This window comes from Malurus melanocephalus, unplaced genomic scaffold, assembly GCF_030028575.1.
Source record: "Malurus melanocephalus ecotype Western Australia unplaced genomic scaffold, MMel_1.1 scaffold_7, whole genome shotgun sequence".
Classification (NCBI taxonomy): domain Eukaryota; kingdom Metazoa; phylum Chordata; class Aves; order Passeriformes; family Maluridae; genus Malurus; species Malurus melanocephalus.
In genome coordinates this window covers 2,117,178-2,138,606 of record NW_026623239.1, presented here as the reverse complement: position 1 = coordinate 2,138,606, position 21,429 = coordinate 2,117,178, and the positions used below count along the sequence as shown (strand labels likewise).

General features: G+C 39.5%; 1 protein-coding gene across 2 annotated transcripts in view; it reads left to right on the top strand.

The window, feature by feature from the left end:
- Positions 1-20,540: 20,540 nt before the first annotated feature.
- APBA1 (amyloid beta precursor protein binding family A member 1) overlaps positions 20,541-21,429 on the top strand; it is an 81,507-nt gene continuing 80,618 nt past the window's right edge. For both annotated transcript variants that reach the window (XM_057372443.1, XM_057372435.1), the window contains exon 1: positions 20,541-20,697. The gene's annotated coding sequence lies outside the window, so the exon portion shown is untranslated. The remainder of the gene's footprint in view (positions 20,698-21,429) is intronic.

Genomic DNA, 21,429 nt, shown 5'->3' with positions numbered 1-21,429 from the left:
AGAACAGCAGAACACAGTGATTCTGTCTGAAGGCTTGAGTAACAGTATTGGAGAAATCGTGCCTGTTACTGTTTCAGTTGGGGTTTTGTTTGCTTATTAGCTGTGAGGTTAGCTTGACGGAAAGTCTATGAGGTAGAAATCCTGATAAGCAGATACAGGAAAATGTGACAGAAAATAGCTCAAACGTATGTTCACACACTCACAGTCAGAGTTGTATTTGACTGTATTTGGAAATACTTTCCTTTAAAGAGACTACCTTCATTTCTTACTTGGTGTTTATTTATTTATTGTGTCTCAACGATCCAGAATTAATCACACATGATACACATTTCTGAATGTATTCTTTACACTACAGATTCTGACCCTGCTCTCAATCACACGTTGGTAACTTATATTTACCAAGACCTTACGAGTCCAATGTTGCATGAAGTAAAAAGTAACCCTTGCAACTGGTCATTGAGACTATACAGCTAAAAATAAATTGCMACAGCAGGAGGGAGCTAACTCTTCCCTTTTGTTCTTTTGTAGAGCTTCAGTCTTYGGGGTTTTTTTAAGAGCTCTTCTCCAACCATATATCTCTGTTTACATAACTGAAAATTTTAAGGGAATTTGAAATCAAATATGAATGGTGTATTTTGTCATTTCCTTAGAACTTACCTGTAAAAGGGATTTTTTTTTTTTTTTTTTTTTACACTGGTAGAATTGTGCTGGTCCACAGACCAGGACAAACATTCTGCAAGTGTAGAAATCTGTACAATAGCAACATTGCCTCCTTTAAAAGCAGACTATTCTCTGGGGGGATTACATTTTCAAGTTAGTGTCCTTGCCAGAATTGCTGTATATATCTCCTGCCCCAAATGCCTCTTGACCATGATAAGTTTCGAGATGCTGTTTCTGTTGGGCAGAGAGAAACAATGAGGGAGAAAATACACAGGTAGCCTGCTCAAAAGGTATCACTTTGAATCAAAAAAGCACTCAAAATGTGAAATTCCAGCACTTCTAAGTAGTTTGATGAATGGAGTTTACTCTTGCATTTCARAATGAAAACAGACTACCTTCACTCTTTGAGAGTATGTTTGTGATTCATTTCAGGCACTAGTAGCTAACAATGACATTTCTAAATGTACACTGTTCTGTTTACAGTACCGAGGTAAGGCTGATGTAGGCTTGAGCATCTCTGTGTCAAAGCTTTGTCTCAAAGGGCATCTGCAGCTACCTCTTCATAGGTAGTCCATTACACCATCATTTGTTTTGAGGTGTTATGGGATGCCGTCTTGGTTTGGTTGATGGGTTTAGTTGCAGAACATAATTGTTGTCTGAAGGAGGTGTGCGATTTGCTTGAGAGGATAGTTTTGTCATAAGATGTTGCTTCAAGGATCACTGACAAATGGGTAGGTTCAAGTTCAAACAGGAGTCTGAACTTAAGAACTTAACTTGGGCAAGAATGTTTACACATGCCTGAGGACCAGATGTTTATTGAATATGGATGATACATTAAAGCATGGGTGGTAGCCTAGGTCAGCTTGATTAATGTGTCCCATTAATGATTCTTACGAACCTGGAAACGGTGAAGTCAAGGGGGTAATGTATTAAAGATCAGGTTCCTGGTCCTAGGTTACTTAGTAATGTAGGTGTGTGTTCTGTTTACCTTGGCAAAAATTACCTGCTCATGAGAAAAATGTAGGAGCAATCTTGGAAGTGGGAGCATGATAACAAACATTTCTTGAACTGTGGCAGGGGAGAGATCCTCTCTTCTTGCACTTTAATGATTGAGGCTTTCAGAAGAAAATACTAATCTTAGAATCTCACTTGAAACCCATTATGTAGCTCTTCCAGACTATAATTGGTAGTCTTAGCATTCTTAGAGCTGTACTGTGGAAGTTCTGTGCTATTGAACTTGACATCATAAACATTGAAGCAGGTGCCCTCATATACGTCTGTGTAGTTCCTATTCATGTCAGCACAGGTGATGCATTCTTGTGGGAAGGCAAGGTTGCTGAATTTTAGTACTTGGAAAATGTTCTGAGAACTCTGATTAGAGATGGTGCTGATGTTCTTACTACTTTTGCAAAACACCAATGACTCCTAAGTGTGGATTTTTAAAGTCTGATGGAAATATTCCCCCAGACTTTATTTTTTCAATTCAGTTAGAATAGTTGCATTTAGAAATGTTTGCAGACCAGAAAAATTAACAGTAACAGTGAAATTGRAACAAGTCCTATCTTTCTATTTGAAGGAAATGCAAACAGTAAGCTGTTGAATTTGAGCTTTAATTTTTTCATGGTAACGATACAAAAACTGTATAAAAAATATGAAAGATCAAAATTATATTTAAATGGCTTCGAACTGTCAGTGTCCTGAAGCCTCATAGATGAAAGGATTGAAGAAATACTTCTTCTAATGTACTGCATTAAGCACAGTATTGATGTGAGGTTCTGGAACTATGATGTTTGCAGCATACCTGTCTAACCACTTGGTATTATTGCAGAGTCCTGTGTGGGCACTGCTTGAAAAAAAACGAAGTGGCTTTAGGCCATTAGTAGTTAACATACTGAGCACAGCTAGTATACATAAGGTATTTCAGCTGTTTTTTGTTTCGGAGATCACAGACTAAAACTATAATTAGTGAACATTCTTGCAGAGAAAATGTCCAGCAGAAGCTGCAGAACACAATGCTCTTACTCACTGAAGTCTCTTCAAATATAAAATCAAACTTTATACGTCTGTAAACATACAAAGCGTCTTTCCTAATCTTGTCTTCTTTTGTCCTGTGTGTCATTTGAATTGATGCAGATTCTTTCTGTTCACTGGATTAGTCTTTTTAGAAATAAGTTTGTACAAAGGGTTTCGAGGAACAAATGTAATTTGAAACTAAAGAAATTGGAATAGAAGGAATCATGTTTTTAAGTAGTGAAATTCTCAGCTGCTAATACAGTAACTGTTATTTCACTGGCATTTTGTTTATCTTGTATGTTACAGTCACTGGAGAAACATGCAGCATTAAAGATAGCTATGATAAGAAACTTGTATGAAGTTATTGTAATGCTATAATTGTTATAGCTGCTCTGATTAATATTTGTTAATGTACTCATGTCTGCATATGTGTTTTGACTGCTTATATATTCTTTATACAACAAAATCCATGTGTCTTTTAAATAGGGGATAAACTAACTTGTCAGTTTATATTATTTGATAATTACCTTGTATGTAATTTGCTTTAAGACAAATAAGCCAAATGATAATATAGTGAGAAAGCTTAGGTTTTTGTCTTACAATCAAAATTTCTGCATTTCCAGTTTTGTGCTAGTGCTGCTTAATTAGAATGTGTGGCTAGACCTTATGGATGGCAGTGAGATTTTTCSTAAGTAGATAGTTAATGAATTTTTAAAACAGTACTGTATAATATTGATGAACAGAAATAAAGGGTTTTGGAAAGGTTTGTTTGCATAACCAGACTCAAAAAACATACTTTTTCAAAAACATATAATACTCTGAGCAAAATGTGACTACCAGAGAATAATTTAAGATGAGAGTCTTTAGACTTTATCTATTTAATGATTGAATTTTTTGACAAGTTACTGTTAGCTTAGTTTGTTTTGCCTTGTAAGGGACGAGTTCTCTTTGGGTTTTTTTTTAATCTAGTAGGAGGTGAACCATTGCACTTACCATGTGGGGAGAAAAGCCCACGACTGCTGAATTGTGTCTTCTAGAGCAGTTTTGGAGAAAGCAGTGAACTGACACTGAAATATAGATGTCACTTCTAAATGCATTTTTGTACTCACTGGGTGAAGAGAGGTATTTATAATTAGATCTTACTGTGTTATCAGTGTCAGATACAAAGGAAAGGGTGTAACTCGCCAGTTCTCAAATGCACTTAACATTCAAGTTAGTTTCAAAGTTTCAGTATCCCTGTCCAAGATAATTTTCCCCATGTATTCAGAGGTATGTTTTCTTCTCAACTTCTTCTCTGTTCCAATCAGCAAAGAAGAATGTAGCAAACCATTGGTGAGGTGGCCTAATTTTGTGTTTGAGTAACTCTGACTACCTCCCAAAAAGTTCTTTAACTGATATCCTTAAATGGAGTTCATCAGGCTCAATTTTTTCAGAACCTCATGCCAGGCCTATATCCTCTCTCAGATGTGAAAAGCAAGAGCTTCATCTGTGAATCCATCAGTTTTCCTAGGGAGAGTGTGAATGAGAACTTTTTTTAAAAAAATGTTTAAGTTGGAAAAACTAGAATTGGCATGTATTTCCATTAGTTTTTTCCTCTAAAGAAGCAACATTATTGCTGAAAAATGGAGGAAATACGCATCCAGGGGAATTACATCTATTATGCTATCAAACTACAGACCTGACACTTCCTAGTGGCTTTTGCTTAGTGTGTAATGTTACTTCTCAGGGCATAGTCTATTGTAGTGAATTAGGGTACATTTTTACAGTTTCTAATTATTGATTAAAAAAAAGAAAAAAGCTAAACATATAATTACTGTTTTGGTTTTTTTTTTCTCAAGCCTAATATTTTATAATCTACCCATATGCTAACTCTGTGCCCAGTGATTTACAGTAGATCTTACCATCTCATCTGCTTCATATTGTTATTCTGTATCTTGAATTGCTGTTGCAGTCTTGCAGGAAGCTCAGGGTGGTTGTTGGCTTTCTTCYCTGAGTTTCCTAGTAGTATTCAGTAGAATAGTTAATACCTCAAAGTATATTGTAATGATGAGGAAGCTTTTTGTAGCATCTGTGTTGATACACCATAGATCTTAGATTTAATATTTAAAAAACTTTCATTAGGATTCAGAATGCTGAATCTTTTTTTGACAGCTGTCAAACKCTTACATACAGTGGAGTTATTCTGAAAAACAGAACTCCTAATGGAAATCTGGTTTATTGAACATCTTTGCCTGCACCATCTGGAACCTGCTGTACATCCTACAGTATGGACAGAGGTGGGGAGAACSCACAGTGAGGTGCATATTTTATTCATGGGACATGTTCTGAACAGAGTATAATTATGGTAAAAGAGCGAGCTTTCTTTGAAGGAGGTACACCTCTGTGTTCATTGTGAATAAAGTTACAAAATTGATACATTGCTAATACAGTAAGATTTCCTGAATGGCTCCATGTAATGAGTAGATAAAAGGATTGTGGGGTTTTTTTAACCTGATATTAAAAAAAAAATCACATAAATTATATGAGGTATCAGAATTCATTTTTAGAAGGCAAAATATATGTACGGTGTTMATTCCCTATTGTACCAGTTTTTCTTTTTTGGAATGGCTACATTTAAAACTGGGTAGTATCTTAAAAAGTTTGCTTGGGTACACACTTCATATAATCTCATTACTTTTGTATAATTGAAATAGTAGATGTCTTAAATGTTTTTAAGTAGCATAAAGATCCAAGGTAGTGACAGCACTACATGTTCAAGTGAGCCATTAAACACTAATTTTGTAACACTGTCATGTTCATCAAAGTACTATTCTATGTAGGGAAATGTTTATTTTATCAAGATATGTGCAAAAATATTTAATTCTCATAGCTTTCTTATTAGGGGGATATACAACTAGTTTTAAACATAATATTTTGCAATATTTTTTCTATGAAAAATTCTCAGATGCACAGTTGTGACCATTGTAAACTTTGTGTAGATTTCAAGATAAATTAGACAAATCGTAAACTTTGTAGCAGAAAGGATAAAATTATGACAGGACAGTAAGACACTGGAAAGTAATCTGCTAAATGACCAGTGTTCTACAGGATAGTGAATGTAAAGCATTATGTTTGTTTTTCACTGGTCTCACTTTGTCATAAGATGAATTCCTGTCAGATGGGGATTTTTTTTTGTAATAAGTAGAGAGCTTATCTGTGAATAAATTACCTATATTTATTTTCCCACAGTAAGTGTGCATGTATGAGTGAATGGATGGATGGTGGAACTGTATTTATGTCCTGTGAACAGTGCAAAAATCACCCACATTTGGCTCTTTTTATGTAGCACTGATCTGCTRACAAACTCTTCCGTGGGTGACCTGTCCTGAGTGTGAGTCTAGCACGATCAGGTTGTTTGCTGAAAGCAGTGAGGTCTCTTGCTTCCCCTCTCTGTCTTGGTCTGCCTGATTTTCATGGTACTTGGGCACATGTGTGCACACACCACCATAAGTGGTGGTGTTTATTCCAAGTTCTTGAAGTATTTGAGACTGTGAAAGAGTTTATAAGGCCTTGCAAGCTGGGAAAATTTGGAGGTGCTTAGTCAATACCTGAGGGACATGAGTCCTCTAGAGAGGAGGTGGATAGGCATGTTTGGGATGAATGCTTTAGTATCACAGGGAACTGAAAAAAAGTATGTCAATCACAAACTAGCAACTTAAATTGGTATTTAAATACAAGCAACAAGTAGTCTTTTTGATACTTTATTTTCAGTATTTTTCTCATGGTCTTTTTGTAAAAATCACACAAAAATAGTTTGGAAATTACTCTTCATTTTGAATGTATTAATTCTGATTTTAAATTACTGGATTTGAGAGCTTTCTTTAGAGGAATCAATTTTATTGGAAAATGCTAGCACCTTTTCTGTTTCCCCTTAGATATTGTGATTCATTTTAAGTGTTCTAAAATGAGGACCTGTTATCACAGGGCATTACTTAAAGTATTGCTCATCATCCTAAATGCAAAGCTTAAAAAAGCTTCTCTTATATTTTTTTGGGTTTTTTTCATTTTTTCATTTTACCTAGCTGCTAGGTAGAAAGAATGTGTAAGGAAGCCCGTAGTCAATAATGAGCAATGATGGCTTGCTTAATTCAGGTGTTCATTAAATCAGAAAGGAGCAAGTAATAAACCGACCATGGTCCTGTGTAGAAGTAATTTGCAGGATCTGGTTATTTGTTTGTGATCTGAATGCTTTGTTTTTATATCTGCTGAAATGAGTTTCAAAATTCCCACCAACTTCATTGACGTAAGATCAGGCCAAGCTGTGGAGAGAGTATCAACCACTACCTGATAGCCATGGCATATTTAGTGTGATGAATTGTAAGGGAGTTGTTTGTCTTTTACCACAAGCAGTCATATTTATGGCTTCAATTAAAAAAAAAAAAAAAAAAGACAGTTAGTCTAGTGTGTACTCATTAACCCTGTGGAAAAGGAGCATATCAATAACAAATAGATACCAGTGCTCAAGGTTTGTGCAAGATGTTCAGGGATGACTGGTGAGGTTTTAAAGTGCTGTGTGGTAGCTGACACAGTATTGATTGGGGRATGTCTTAATAAACAGTGGATGGCCTGAGTGTTGCTGTTCTCCAGGCATGCTGTCTACATTCATGGTGTACAATAAACTGCACGTTAATCACCCATCCCTCTCACAAATGTTTGTCACTAGCTCACAGCTAATCTATTTTATAAATTGCATCAACATAATGTTGATTTGAGATGTTTTATGATTATTTGTTGTTATCTAGTATTAGATAATTTTCACCATGCCTTTAGTCCCTCTTCAGTGGAACCTGGCCAAGTATAGATTTTCATAGTTAGAAATCTGGTTTTACTTTGAAGGGAAGTCGAAATTCTACCATATAAAACACTCATTTTCCTGATGTCTAGTTAGAAGCATAGAAGGGCCTCTTATCACTGTTTTCCAGTTGTGCACACTAAGTTTTACCATGTTTATCTTTGTATTGCATGTTAATTAAGTTTTTGCATATCCTAGTAGTACGAAATTACTTACAAAATAAAGAAGAGCACCATACAGTTCTAACTATCCTATGCAGATGTCTTCCAAAATTTACAGGTACAATTTTAGTGGTGGTGGTTGGTAAACTGATTTTTTTTCACTTATTTATCAGCAGACTTGTTTTTATATTTATTAGTGACAAAAATGGACTAAGCACCGCTGTAAGTTATTGTATTTCTGTAGAAAATGGGAAATAGTGTAATATTGTTTTTGTTAAATGTTGGCAGTTTATAAATAAACTTTTCATCTCCTAAAAAGCCTTTGTTTTCTGACAACATTGAATCCAGATTTGTTCTTTGTGCAACAGACACCCCTCCTAATTATTGCTAATCTCTTTTCAGTGATACGTTTCCTTTCACAAGAGCTGCATCCTCTCTTGTGAATTACATGATGACAGCAGACTCACTTTTGGTTCTTTTCAACTTGACACTTAGGCTTTTTCAAATGCTTTCCTAGGTCTTTGTTCAAGCTTAGTTTCTAAAAGGATGGAGATGAGCAGCAGTTCTTCATAAGAAATTTCTTTCTGACCATGACAGCTGGCTCTACTGTCTAGAACTGCAGAACTTGGACAGCTGATTGCTGCTTCTGTTTCTATAACTTTTTAAAATTTCAGCACGATGTTCTATGATGTACTTGCCTTTTTTATTATCTGGAATCTACCAGAATAGCTTTTGGCAGTTGCTTCAGCTTCCATACAATTTCTTTGCTGTCATAATTTAAGGGAAAACATTTCACAGATATTAAAAGTAGGTAATTGACCTAGTTTGTTAAAAAAAAGTATCTTCTTTGATTCATATTAAAGATAGATGTAATATAGATGCATGGTACTTTGATGCCAGTTTAATGTTTTTAGAACAAAGGTTTTGCTGTATGAATTTTATGAGACTACATGAAGAAGAATTCTCCCGGAATCTAACTCCTGATCTGAACTGGATGAAAAGACACTTGAGGTATGCTCATTATTTTTGTAAACTTTCTAATTATGCAAATGCAAATACATTAACAGCTGGATCCACTGTGTTGATGTTTTAGGTTTGCAGTTAAACTCGTCAAATAGTATTGTTTTTCATGTATAGTTCTGTGATTTCATTTATGAAAAGTTGCTCATTTTTGTCAAAACTGACTTAGATTTTTAGATCTCTTTCATAGACTTGAGTGAATGCTGCAGTAAATTTGCTTCCAGCCCTTGTATATCAGGGCAATCAGTAGCTTCATAAAGAGCTTTCRTTCCAGGCTGTAATCCAAATAATTCTGAGATTTATTTAAATAATGTGTTCAATTAATAAATATTTAAAAATGTTGAACTATCAGAGTGTGTGGTTGGGGGTAGGTTTATATTTAAGCAGTGGCATTGGGTTATTTAAATGTAATGGCATATGTAAAAAGCTCTTTAGAGAGATTTGTATTTCATGTGTATTGTAGGGTGTGACTGGAATCATAGGTCCAGTATTTCTCAAATTTACTGAAGTGTTTCTAGGGTTGTCTTGTCATCTTGGTACCTTGTTCAGATACGCAGGCAAAGAAGTGAAAAATCACTGCATTGTCTTTCTCTTCTGGTTGCASTTTGTACTAATTATTTGTTCTCTGATATCTTCAAGTCTTCCACTGTTTTCTAGTTCCAGTAAATTGAAATCTTCCACAGCTATTAGTAAGCCTATGAAGACMTTTAGAACTCCTTTGCTGGATACCAGAAGGTGATGGTGGCATTGTCTGTTTTTTCCAGAAGTGCAGAGTATCTGGCTGTTAACTCTGTAACCTGTTTGAGGTTCTGCACCTTTGAAATCAAACTATGGATTCACCACTTCCTTTGTAACTGAACATTTGAAGCACACAGAGAACTACTTTTCCGTAGTGTCTGGCAAAGATGTAAAAAATGAAAAGAAGTGGAAATGTTATGTCAAGAAGTTTCAGTAGAGAGTGGGTAAGTTTGTGGGGTACAGCAYGGAAGGAAGCACAAAGGAAGCAGTTTAGATTTTTGGCTGAATCTTGCTATTACCTGAATGAGCTGTGTGTGACATGCAGACATACTGACCAGCTAGGAAAGCAGTTTCTAGGGGARGACAACAGCCTTTGGAGGGCAAGTGTTTTCAGATTCTGAAGTGGAGTAGGAAAGTTTTCTATTTTTCTTCCTTCTGTTTCTTTAAAGGAAGAGGAAAGTTTTCTACTTAATGTGAGACAGCTTTTTAAAAAAAAATATTGAATATTTTCTCAAATTTGACATACCTTTTAGTATAATTTTTTATGCCTAAGTACCCTTTGCTGGTGTCTTACAGCTCAAAAGGATAAAAAAGGTTTTTAGATTCAGAACCAGGAGAGTTTCAAAGGTCTTGCTTTATTCCCCATATAAGCTTGCTTGTTTAAACAGAAGTATTAATCTGCCTGATTCCTATGTCTGATTGGGAAAAGTGACATAATTGAAGGTTCATTTAGTGGTTTCCATGGCAATTTGTGATTACCAAGAGGAGTCAAACAAAAGACGGAAAGAGAAAGAACAGTCCGAGCATTATCATTATCCACTCTAAAGCTGAAAGCTCACATCTTTGAACACATGCAGGCATGAAGCAAAGTAAAACTAAAAGGTATCCCAGTTCTGTAGTGTCACTTCAGGTTGGCATGTCCACGTGTGCATCTTTAGCTTTATGGGACGTGACTGCTCTAAGCCAGGGAGGTTTTTCAGCACTTCAAACAAGTTGGTGAAGCCATGAAAATTTAGTAGCTGCTGTTAATCTCTTGATCGTAATTTCTTTCGTCAGTTGGGTAGCTTCACTACTGAAAGACAATATGGCTTTTTCTTAAGAATAGGGGAAGAGGAACCTTCCTCTCTGTGCATAACTTCTGTCATAACAAGGTGTTGTCTTTCTGTGTTTTGCGAGTAACTGGCCACTTTTGTACCCCTTGCTGTCTGTCTACCACTGTCCATCTCCCCATGTCCACTCCTACAAATTCATCATGTGTCTGCACAGCTACACCAACTTCTTGGCCATCCCAGACCCTCAGGTTTGCATCATCATTAGTTGCAACTTACCCAAATTGTCTGTTTTTTTGGTTTTTTTTTTTTAATAACCCATCATTTAGGATTGTTTCTTGTGTTTGCCTTTGTTAGTTCATCTGTTTGGTTTGTGTCTGTGCTGTTGTTTGTGGCTTCCCCGYTACTTTTACACCCTTTGGTATTGGAAAGGTCCTTGACCAGAGGCCCATAAGGGAGCAGAGATTCTCTCCTATGTACCCTTGCACAAAGAGGTTTGCCTCTTCTCAGGAAAGCTGAAAACCTCACTTTAATGTAGGTTTTTTATCCTGTGACAGCTTTATTCTTTACTTTCTGAAGCCTTTTCCATTTGACTGGAGACATAAAAGCTTTCAAAAAGTCTTCAAATGAATAGGTTTATTGGTTCCTACAGTCCCATGAAACATACACTATTCAGTTAGGTAGTGCTTGAAGTGAATTAAAGAAATTAGGATTTGCTTCCAGCTGCTCATAAGATTCCAGCAGTAGTTACTATGCTGTAATATAGTGCAACCACATAGTGAAGGAAAAACTGCAATTACTGCTTGAATTGAATAATTGGAGGTGAGGGTGGCAGAGGTGAGTAGATTCTAAGGGACTATAATGAGGATGGAAAGGGAACAATATGAAATATTAAGAGTTAAATTCTCTCTAGAATGATTTCAGATTCTCTCAGCAGTAGGTCTTAAATTACAAAGAGAACATACTTGCATTAATGAAGTGGGTGCCACAGGGTTAAAAATAGGGATGCAGACTTAAATGCTTACTGATACACAGGAGGTCAAAGCTGGCTACACTGAGTAATAATTAGGAACAGGAAAATGAACTGAGAAAATGTCAATTCTTTGCTGTCCCTGCTAGCAGAACTAAMCACTGCAAATTTACCAGCTTATGTGTTAAACTGTCAGATTGAATGTAGGACCTGTAGAAAGTAGCACTGCAACTTTCTATTGATGACTCTGGCCCTTGAAGAGAAGAAGGGAAGATGCTCTCTCCATTCTTCTCTGATTAGACATTTCCATTCAGGAAACAGAAATGTAAAGCGTATCTTTTTTTAAACTTGGAGGGCAGAGAAGGGGATAAGAAGCCTGAATGTGCACAGAAAGTAATATGGGGTCACCACTGCAAAGGAGAGTAACCACACAGCATGAGAGACCTGCTTTACCACTGCACAGAATTGGCAGACAGACCTGCTTGWCTGGAAATCTCAAAGCTGGTATGTCCCTTTTGTGATGGATAAGTTACTCTATAGCTTCTGGGAGTCTGGCTGTCAGTGAAACTGAGCCTTCCCACATCTGTCCATATGGTAAATTTATTTGCAAAATATTATAATACTACTTTTTTATGTCTATTTTTAGTTTTCTGAGTATTGAATATGTTTGGAGTGGGAGGTTTTTTTGGGGGGGATTGTTTTGGTTTTTTTTGGTTTTTTCTTTTTTTTTTTTTTTTTTTTTTTTGTAGTGCTAAAGGTTTGATAGAAAGGAGTATATCCCCACTCTGGCCAGGAATACAAACATACTTTACTAGCTTGCTGTTAAATATGCTAAGCAGCATGGCATGGTACAAAACAGTAGTGATCTACTGTTTTGTTTTGATGAATCTGTAGGAGCAGGGCAGGATTTAGCTGTGCTTTTGTGTTTAGCACCTGACTGTTGTAACTTTTGTTCTGGAGAGTTTAAGTCATGTCATGTGTTATGAAAAGGCTTTCTAGTTTTACTAAAGCAGATGATTTCCCTTTCACTGGCAGTGCTCTGCCCTGCACATTTGCACCGCAGGTCCTACTAGGGACCCAAAACCCAAGGAACACTCAATGTGCATATATGTAGTAACATGTGAATTGGTTAATGCATTGTCATAAATGAATCCTGTCAAGGAGGTGTCAGGGACATGGCTTTCTGGTCTGGCTCCTAGCTTCTATAGGACATTAGTCATGCACTCAAGCAAGAGAAATTCTGTGTGGAAATTTTTTATTGCACTTGGAATGATCTTTGTATACACGCATTTATACTTTTTCAACAGTGTAAGTACAAGTGTGTGTGTTYATATATGTATTTTGTGACTGTAGTTTCTAAATTCCACAAAACCAGTAGCTGGAAAGTATTTGCTTAATGAGTAGTGGGCGTAGTAGTTACTAATACTGCAATGTTGTAACTGCAGCAAGGAATCTGGCATTTTTGTGATATTTTTGTGATATACCATGTATGAGCTACAGYACTCAGTCTTACTATTGGTAACTTTTGTAACTTTCTATATTACATATAGAAAAAAATTCACAGGTTAACTGTTTATACTCCTGYGTGCCACAATTCATTTAAAAGCCACTACTAAAACTAATTTCTGCACGTAGTGTTTTCACAGCAGCCATTGCTCACGAAGGCCTCTAACATTACATTTCAGATTTCAAATACAGTTTCCCTTTTCCTAAAGTAACAAACCACAAACTATTTTCAATTAGTGGCATCGTAATGTGCATTAAGTATCTATTAAGCGTGATTTGCAGTACAGATCAGTATAAAGAAACAAAACTATAAATAAATCCAGGCTTCCTTCATTCAATTAGCATAGTTTGATTTATTCTAGTGGTTATATGTGGTAAAACCATGGTACCAAAAAAAAATCTCAAGAGATGTCTTAAAATAACAGACTACCTTCACCTAAAATTAAGCTGAAGAAAAATTAAGAGATTGCATGTAATCATAGGAGTCTGCTGCATCCTAACCGCACAACTAGCAGACTGTTTAAAGAAACTGTGCTGTCAACAATTTAAATTTGCCCATAGTTCTGTAATTCTTCTAAGACTGACAATTACACAGACCTAGTATTTGCTTGCTCTTCTGTTTTCCTTCTTTGAAGACAAAATGGTTATATATGAACATACCCRTGTATGTTCTTTGAGTAAGGCTCAAATTTCCTCCGCAAGATAATCAAAGATCCCCTTTCTCTAGTGAAAGCTGTAAGGCTGCCTTTCATGTGCTACTKCCAGAACATTTCTTAACTAGTCATCCACGGGCACTAGGCAGCCACTTTCTATCATACACACTGCCCGCTCATGTCACCCCTACAAAACAAAGTTATTCTTCAATTTGACCCAGCAATCTTGCTTTGCAACAGCAGAAGATGTTAGTACATCAAATACATCTTCCTTCAAATTCACTTTGCATCTCATTTGTTGCTGCAATCTACCATATAGTGAGTAATGGTAGTTCCCCACTAAGAAAAGCTTTTCCAAGTGGTATATGTCCTATACTGAACCTAACAGATACAACTGAACTTTGTCTAAACAAGCCGTCCTCCTCGGCTAATTTATTTTGACGAGGAGGCTCTGTTTTCAGCATTCAGAGTAACAAGTAACACACTCAACATATAGAATTCCATTTATTGCTATGCTTCACCATCACCTTAAAACTAGACTTCATTATCATAGCTCTTATTATTTGAATGAAAGCAAATGCAAGTGTATACACAAGCCTAGACAGACCATTATTTTCATTTATTTCTGTTCCTGGTTTTTTGKTTTTTTTTTCTTTTAAGAGAAATGAAGGTTATTTCCATTTTCCACAATGTTTAATTACCCAATTTTACTTATTATTAAAACCACACAAATATCCCTGTTTTCTATGACAACATTTCTTGTTTGGCTTTGCTAAACTTTGTTATTTCAATTGTTTTGTATTTGAGTAAAAACTCTTGACTTTTTAAAAATTCTTACATTTGCTCCTGTGGTCTGAATACAGGCTGCTAGCTGGATTATTTTCCCATTGATTTGGAGTAAGTTAAGATGGGTTGGATTTTTTGTTTTTGTTTTTTTTTGTATACACTGAATTTTGACCAAGATACTGACTACCTCTGACTTGTATTATGTTTCTACAGCATTCTCATCAGCAAGATTTCACAGGTTATGAGACTGGCACATGATAAGCAGTCAAAATTACTGTCCACTTGAAAATAAAAAAAATCACTTTCACTGGTGCTTCTCTTTCAAATGGTTTTGAAAGGAGAACTTCTGTACTTCCAGGCAGTGTGGTGAGACTTAGGGTGTAAGTTGCAAAGTGTTCAAACAGCAGGTGTGATACAATGGATATATTTTTTGCATGGTATAGTGACCATTGTTGACATTTTGCTTCAAAGAACAAATGGTAAAAGGCCGCACGTGGTATCTGTCACAAACTTCACCTTGAAATAACAAGAATTTCAGCAATTTCTGAAAGTCCCCATGTGCAAGTAATGCTAGGTTATTTTTGCTGGCAGGCGGGAGCTTATGCTTCTGAGGATCCTTGGCTGGGTGTGCCCCCATTTGCTCTCTCTTGGACCTTTTGGGATCAACAGTGGAAGTGCTTCAACGGAGGTCTTTCCACTTGCTGAAATCCAGAATCAGGACCATAGTGCCAAATGATTCATTTAAAACATGAAATTACAGGCAGGAGGCTGCATGTCCTCGTTCCAGCCAGGACAGAGTTAATTTTTGCAGTAGCCAGGAAGGGCAGGACCAGGACCTACKGGTTTTTATATGCCACCTGATGTCATGCACAGGGGCAGGGGGAAGGGGTCCCTTCCCTATGCAGGGGCAAGGTAAYGGGGTCTCTTCCAGCCGGGTAGTGGGAAAGCAAGTGGTCAAAAATCATGTTGTGTCTGCATGGTGAGCAGGTGTGAAGCCTTCGCCTCTGTTGTACACTTTGTTACTAATATTGTTGCTGTTACTGTTGATTTATTTTTTCACTGCCGTTTCCAGTTAATTGTTCTTTTGTCAGCCTGTGATCCTTGCCTCTTGTACCTCCAATTCTCCTCTCCAGCAGGGGCGAGGGGAAGAGAGAGGGGCAGGGAASTGAGTGGGTGGTGCACAGTTTGTAATGTTCCAGTGCCAACACTARATTGGGGAATACCATTCCTAAACCATGGCACAGTGGATTAAAAAAACTGGACCTSAGCCTTATACTGGCTTGGTTTTGCCAAGCAGTTGGGCTCATGACATCATGGCATTGCATTTTCAGTACTAGAAGTACCTGACTCCAGGAAGCASCCCACCAGTGAGGACACCATTTGGCTTGTTGCTGAAGTGATGAACAATCCTTATCAGAAAAAAATCCAGTCACTTCATTAACTATAGAATTACTTGAGTTTTTTATACATTCTGTAAAACAAGCACCCCTACTGTCCCTGCTCCCTGCAATAATCTTTGACAAGGGGCATTACCTACCTCGCCAACAGATGGAACAGGCACTGACCCTGCCAAGTCCTGTGCTTCTTTCAGCCTTGCTAACCACATGGCACTGCTGTCATCTCAAAATTGGGCTTGAAACTCGCTTATGTTCGTGTYCCTGAGACCCCTTTGAAACTGTCCTGTACTGGAAGGATAACTTCAGGTGAAGCAAATGGCAAAATCATCCAATTCAGTGTGCCTCTTCTAACACTTTTCCCCTTTAAAGCTGCATCTGAATTTACTAAATGCTTAACATATGGTCCTTCAGGCAAATAAATGCTTCAAAGCATAGCTAGTAACACACTGTGGCCTCAGATTAGAAAAATGACAATATTTTTGCAAGCTGTAGGTGGGCAGGGTACAACAATTGCCATCCAACTAAAATGTTCTATTCTAATATATGGAATGCCTGCTCCGAAGTTTGACCACTGAGGTGATGAGAATTCTCAGGGGAAAAAAAATACTTGCAGAACTCTGAATTAAACTTCTTGGGAACAGTGCCTAATGTTTGATRCAGCACTAGAAAACTTAAAGTGATATTGAATCCCAGTTAATTAGAAGCTATCTTGCTCATTTGTCATAATCAAAGATAAGGCAGAAGAAGCATTTACAGAATAAAGTCTTTGATTTCTTCCAATACTGCTGTTACAATCCGGTTTAAACACAGAAGAGCAGAGAAAACAGTCTGTGAATAAAGTGGATTGAACCCAGAAAGGTTCAAAGTGCAGCCAAAAAAGTGTGATTAAGACCAAATAAGGTTAGATGTTCGTGCCCAAAAAAATTATGTATTTTATTTAATAGTAAAAGAGCASAGAAAGGAAGGGAAAAGAAAGAGAAAGAATTGTTCCTGAGGGGTGGGGGGACAGGCAGAGAGTGACAGGGGTTAGATAGAAACAAATCACCCTTCCAGGGGACCCAATGACATCTCATGGTTCCCTCCTCTCTGGTCTTCTGCGTGGTGAGGATCCCCCGCTCCCTCCACCACGCCACCACACTGAAAAGTATAGAATCCAGTGGATTAATATATACTTTGGGCAGGTGGAAATGYCCATGTGTCTCCTGAGTGGGCTGGGATTTACACTGCCCCTTGCAGCACTGTGGATCTGTTGCATACATCTCTGGTGCAGGGTCTGGGAACCCCTTTGTTTGGGGGCCTTTGATGGACCATGACACCCCCTCGATGGATGAGCTTTTCTGGGGTGTATGGCCCCACACCTGGGCTCCTCTGCACAGTGAAGGACGGGTGTTACTGCCTCTGACCAGAGGTTTTTCCATACATACCCAAAGCCTCYCTTCCTGCCACTCTTTTGTGTCAGGATCTGTGTGATCCTGGGCACTGGTATCCCTGGGGCTATGGTCTCCACCCCGAAGSTGCTAAGCGTGATCCCTSTGTGATCCTTCCTCCCAGCTCTGAGTTCACCTTGTCTTCATAAGGGGGCAGTGAGCAGTGCAGGATCTGAGGGTGTTGTGGGCTTCTCTGCAGCTTCTGTTACACAGTTTTACTATTTTACTGTAGTAGGCAAAACTCCTTCATGAAGATGTTTAAGCCGTTTAAGATGTTTAAGATGTTTAAGACGTTAAGATAAGTGATAACATTTCAGTCTCTGTCAACTATCTTAAAGACTACACCTGTCTAAGTGATAAAGAATAGCATCCTTCTTATGCACATGTGTAGATTGGACGAGTGCTTGGAGGTATGTTAAGGTATCATTCTCTGATATGGAAAATCACTTCCTGAAGGAAATTAAATGTTTCTTATGCTGCTAAGGAGTTACAGACAGATTGGATGAAGGCACGGTGAAATTTTGTATGTATGTTATATGGGAAGTCAGAATACTTGACAAAATTGGACTTTTATGCTTGAAAGCCATAGATTTGATTCCATGCTACTGACTTAGCTGTTTCAGACCAAGAAGCGAGCAAAGAAGATAGTTGGGTCTGGGAGATATTATTTATAAAACAGCCTTCCTTTAGTTCATTGGTCCAGTATCAAAATTTGAAGCATTTTGGTTTCTAAAACCCACCTATTTCAGTACCAGCAAACACCCCTGAAACAGCCRGCTGTCTTCCAGAAACAGATAATGCACAAACCATTAGAGTCAGTTATTAATGCTTTATGAGATTTGGAAGCTATAGTCCCAAACTTTCAGACAGTAGGAAGCATTCATTTCTGTCTTTCCTGGGTCTTGAGGTATCTGACCTTAAAAATGTCAAGCTTGCACTGGTCTTTTCAGCCTGCAAGAGCTGTTTTCCTTTTGGCCCAAGCCTGAAAATAACAAATCACACACACCTAAGATCATCCAGTTCCTGAAAACATATAGAGACAGACTAGATTAGTAATGCAGGACAAAAACTGTCTGAACTACTAGGGCTAGAGCTTTTATCTAGGCTAATGGGTACATAAATAGCAATGACCCCATGCCCCCATATACCATGAAAAAATTGGTTCAGTGTAAACAGTATTTTTTACATAGAAAATGTGCCTGAATATGCCAGAAGCTGGCTGTTATGTATTTGKTACTGATTACCACAGCAACCTAGAAAACAGTCACCCTCAGAACGTTATAATTTAATATCCAGCAGACTGTATTGATTTAATCTACAGTGCTATTTAATTTTACAAATGTTACCGATTAGTCTTGGTGCTTTTCCTAACGGTTTTTAAGTCAGTTTCAATTTMCTATATTGAAATTTGACTAAATAATGATGATCATGAAAAAAAGCAAGAGCCTGAAGGTCAATGCTAATACAGCATTAACAATACTAATACTGTTGCATTCTAACAGCGTCAGTCTCTTCAGGTTCAAAGACAACTTATATGCTAGAAGACCTGTCATCATGAGCTGTGAAATGCATGCGGTAAGGTGGAGCTCTGGGAGGAAAATGAGTTTAGGACACAAAACTCTTCTAGGGTGTAATTTAGCAGTCATGGAGACTGCTATTGGTAATCTTCTTAAACTGTAGGAATGTAATAGAAAAACGTGGGTTGGGAGGGACCCCTAGAGGTTACCTGGGCAAAGCTCCCTCTTAGAGAAGGGCGATTTTGGGCCACATTCAGGCCCAACTGCCTCATTATTTCGAGAGAAAGAATACGGGGAAGGAACTTCATTGCAAGTATAGTGTTTTATCGAATATAACTCTCCAAGAATCARTAAGTTTGGAAATCTGTAGGGCACGTTCTATACACCTTCAGTCGTGGTAACCTGGGACTGTACCAAAGCCATATATGCAGGTCATAGAAAAGAAGAAGGGAACAGACATCTCCTCCAAGGCTCCTCCAGGACAGGATCGAAATACAGTGATGAATAGAAACGAAACCATTAGCATGGGAGGGAAAGAAATGAGGAATTGCAATGTATTAAAAACAGAGGAAAGGATTTTGGTGGCAGTTGTCTAAAGAATAAATCACTTGTGTTTCCTTCACTTCTTCAGTCTTTTCAACATTTTTTTCAARCTCTTGTTTTTGAAGTCTTCATTTGGAGAATACCGTGGCATTTTGACATTGGGCATTTAAAGGTGCAGCTGTGCAATACTGAGTGACAAAACTGGGGAATAGGTTATAATATAATTTGTTATCAAGAACCAAAACGCCTCTTTCCACAGAAAGGGGAAAACAGAATTAAATTGCAAACTAACATCACGTTATCACAGTAATTAGTCAGAAGCCTTTCTATGTAGTTACTTATGATAGCTTGCAGTGGGTTTTGCCCAAACTCTTCTCAGATGTTTATCACATATTCTGAAGAGATAAATTAACAATACTGTCAAAATATTCCAGTTTAGGTTGCCAATACTACAATTTTGCATCAGTTATAGGCCTTTTTAAAGTTCCCTGACCTCTTTTAAAAATTGATTAGCTATCAATCTGGCTGTGAAAAAAGATAAGGTGTATTTCTTCTGATAGCTTATTTTGTTTGAATATGATAAAATGCAAGACACTGTCTTGAGAAATTTAGGATTTTGTTTGCATGTGTGGAAGCAGTCATGCAATTAAGCACAGGGAGCAGTAGCTTGGGGAATACATGAGACAGTTTAGAGCCGGGCTATAGAAGCAAGCTAGGGTCTAATGCTGTGCTTCCGTATGTGAACACGGGAGTGAGTCTTTTGGTAGAAGAGGCACCGGTAAGCCCTTTCTGGCACGGCAGCAAGCTTCCCTGCAGGCTGCACGCACAGCTCGGATACGCGTGCTGCACCTCGGCCTTTGCAGCCTCCTCCCAGCTGCGGAGGACCGGCTGGCAGCTGCATCAGGAGACGCTGCCTTGACACACCCGCGCTCACACCTCCTCTCGGCGGTGGGAGCCTGCTCCGGTAGCCAGAGAAGGTGAGACGAGCAGGACGCTGCCCTGCAGGGGCTGCCCCGCTCCGCGCTGCCCAGGCACTGTGGTGAGTGGCGAGAGGCCGGGGCCGCCCCACCCGCCGGGCCGCGCTCCGCCGCGCCGAAAGCGCCCTGAGGGCGAACGGGCCGCGCCCATCCCCGAGCCGCGCCGGGGCCGCGCTGCACCGCCCACGCCCGTCGGGACCCGCTGCCGCCGGCAGGCAGGGGACGGCAGGGAGGGAGGGAGCGGGCGGGCGGGCGCGCTGACGCGTGAGGGCGGTGCGGCGGGAGGGGCCGGCCCGGGCGGTGCTGGCGGCGGCAGGAGGAGGAGGAGGGGGAGGAAGATGGTGGCCGCAGGAGGAGCGGCCGGCTGCCGGGCTTTCCGCCCTGTGCTGCACCGTCGCCCCCGCCGGAGCCACCCTGCCTGCTGAGGAGGCGGCGCGGACCAGCACCAGGTGCGGAGAGGACGAGGCCGGGAGCGGGAACAGGGTCTGACCGTGCCCCGCCCCGCGGTGCCGGGTGCCGGGGAGGCAGCGGGCCCGGGGTGGGTGCTCGGTGCGGGATGCCGGCCCCCGTCCCGCCCGGCGGCTCCTGCCGACAGCGGGGAGCGGCGCTGCGAAGGCCCCGGTCCGGCTGCGTGGGCGGGCGCGCATCTCGGAGCCAGCGGGGCAGCTCTGCACCTGCCCCGGGCTGCGGGGAGCGGCGCCAGCGCGGCCATGACCGCCTCCATCTCAGCCTCCGGCGGGGCATTGCGTGCTTTCCCTCCGTTTATTTATTTTATTATTTTATTTGGTGTGGGTGGGATGTGTGTAGAATAATGCTGCGTGCAGCCCTGCATGCCCCAGTGCACTGGTTTGCTCGTTTTTATTTTTAAGTATTTTTTTTTTTAACCCGCACATTTATTTTTGTTGTGCAAAGAGAGAGGAGAAATGGGGGGTATGTGGAGGTTTTGCATCCAGCGATGGAGTGGTCGCCGTCCAGCAGGACGGTCGCAGCAGCCCGTTCCGTCGGGAGATGCTGCCGGAATCTGCGGCCGCGTCCCGGTTTGCAGCAGGGAACACAACGGGGCCTGGATCCCTCCATCCCTGGGCTGGGGGGAAGGTGACATCTGCTATCATCACGTTCTGGTTTCAGGAAAAGGAAGGCGTCTTGATTTTTTTTTTTTCCTGTGAAAGCAGTTTGATAAC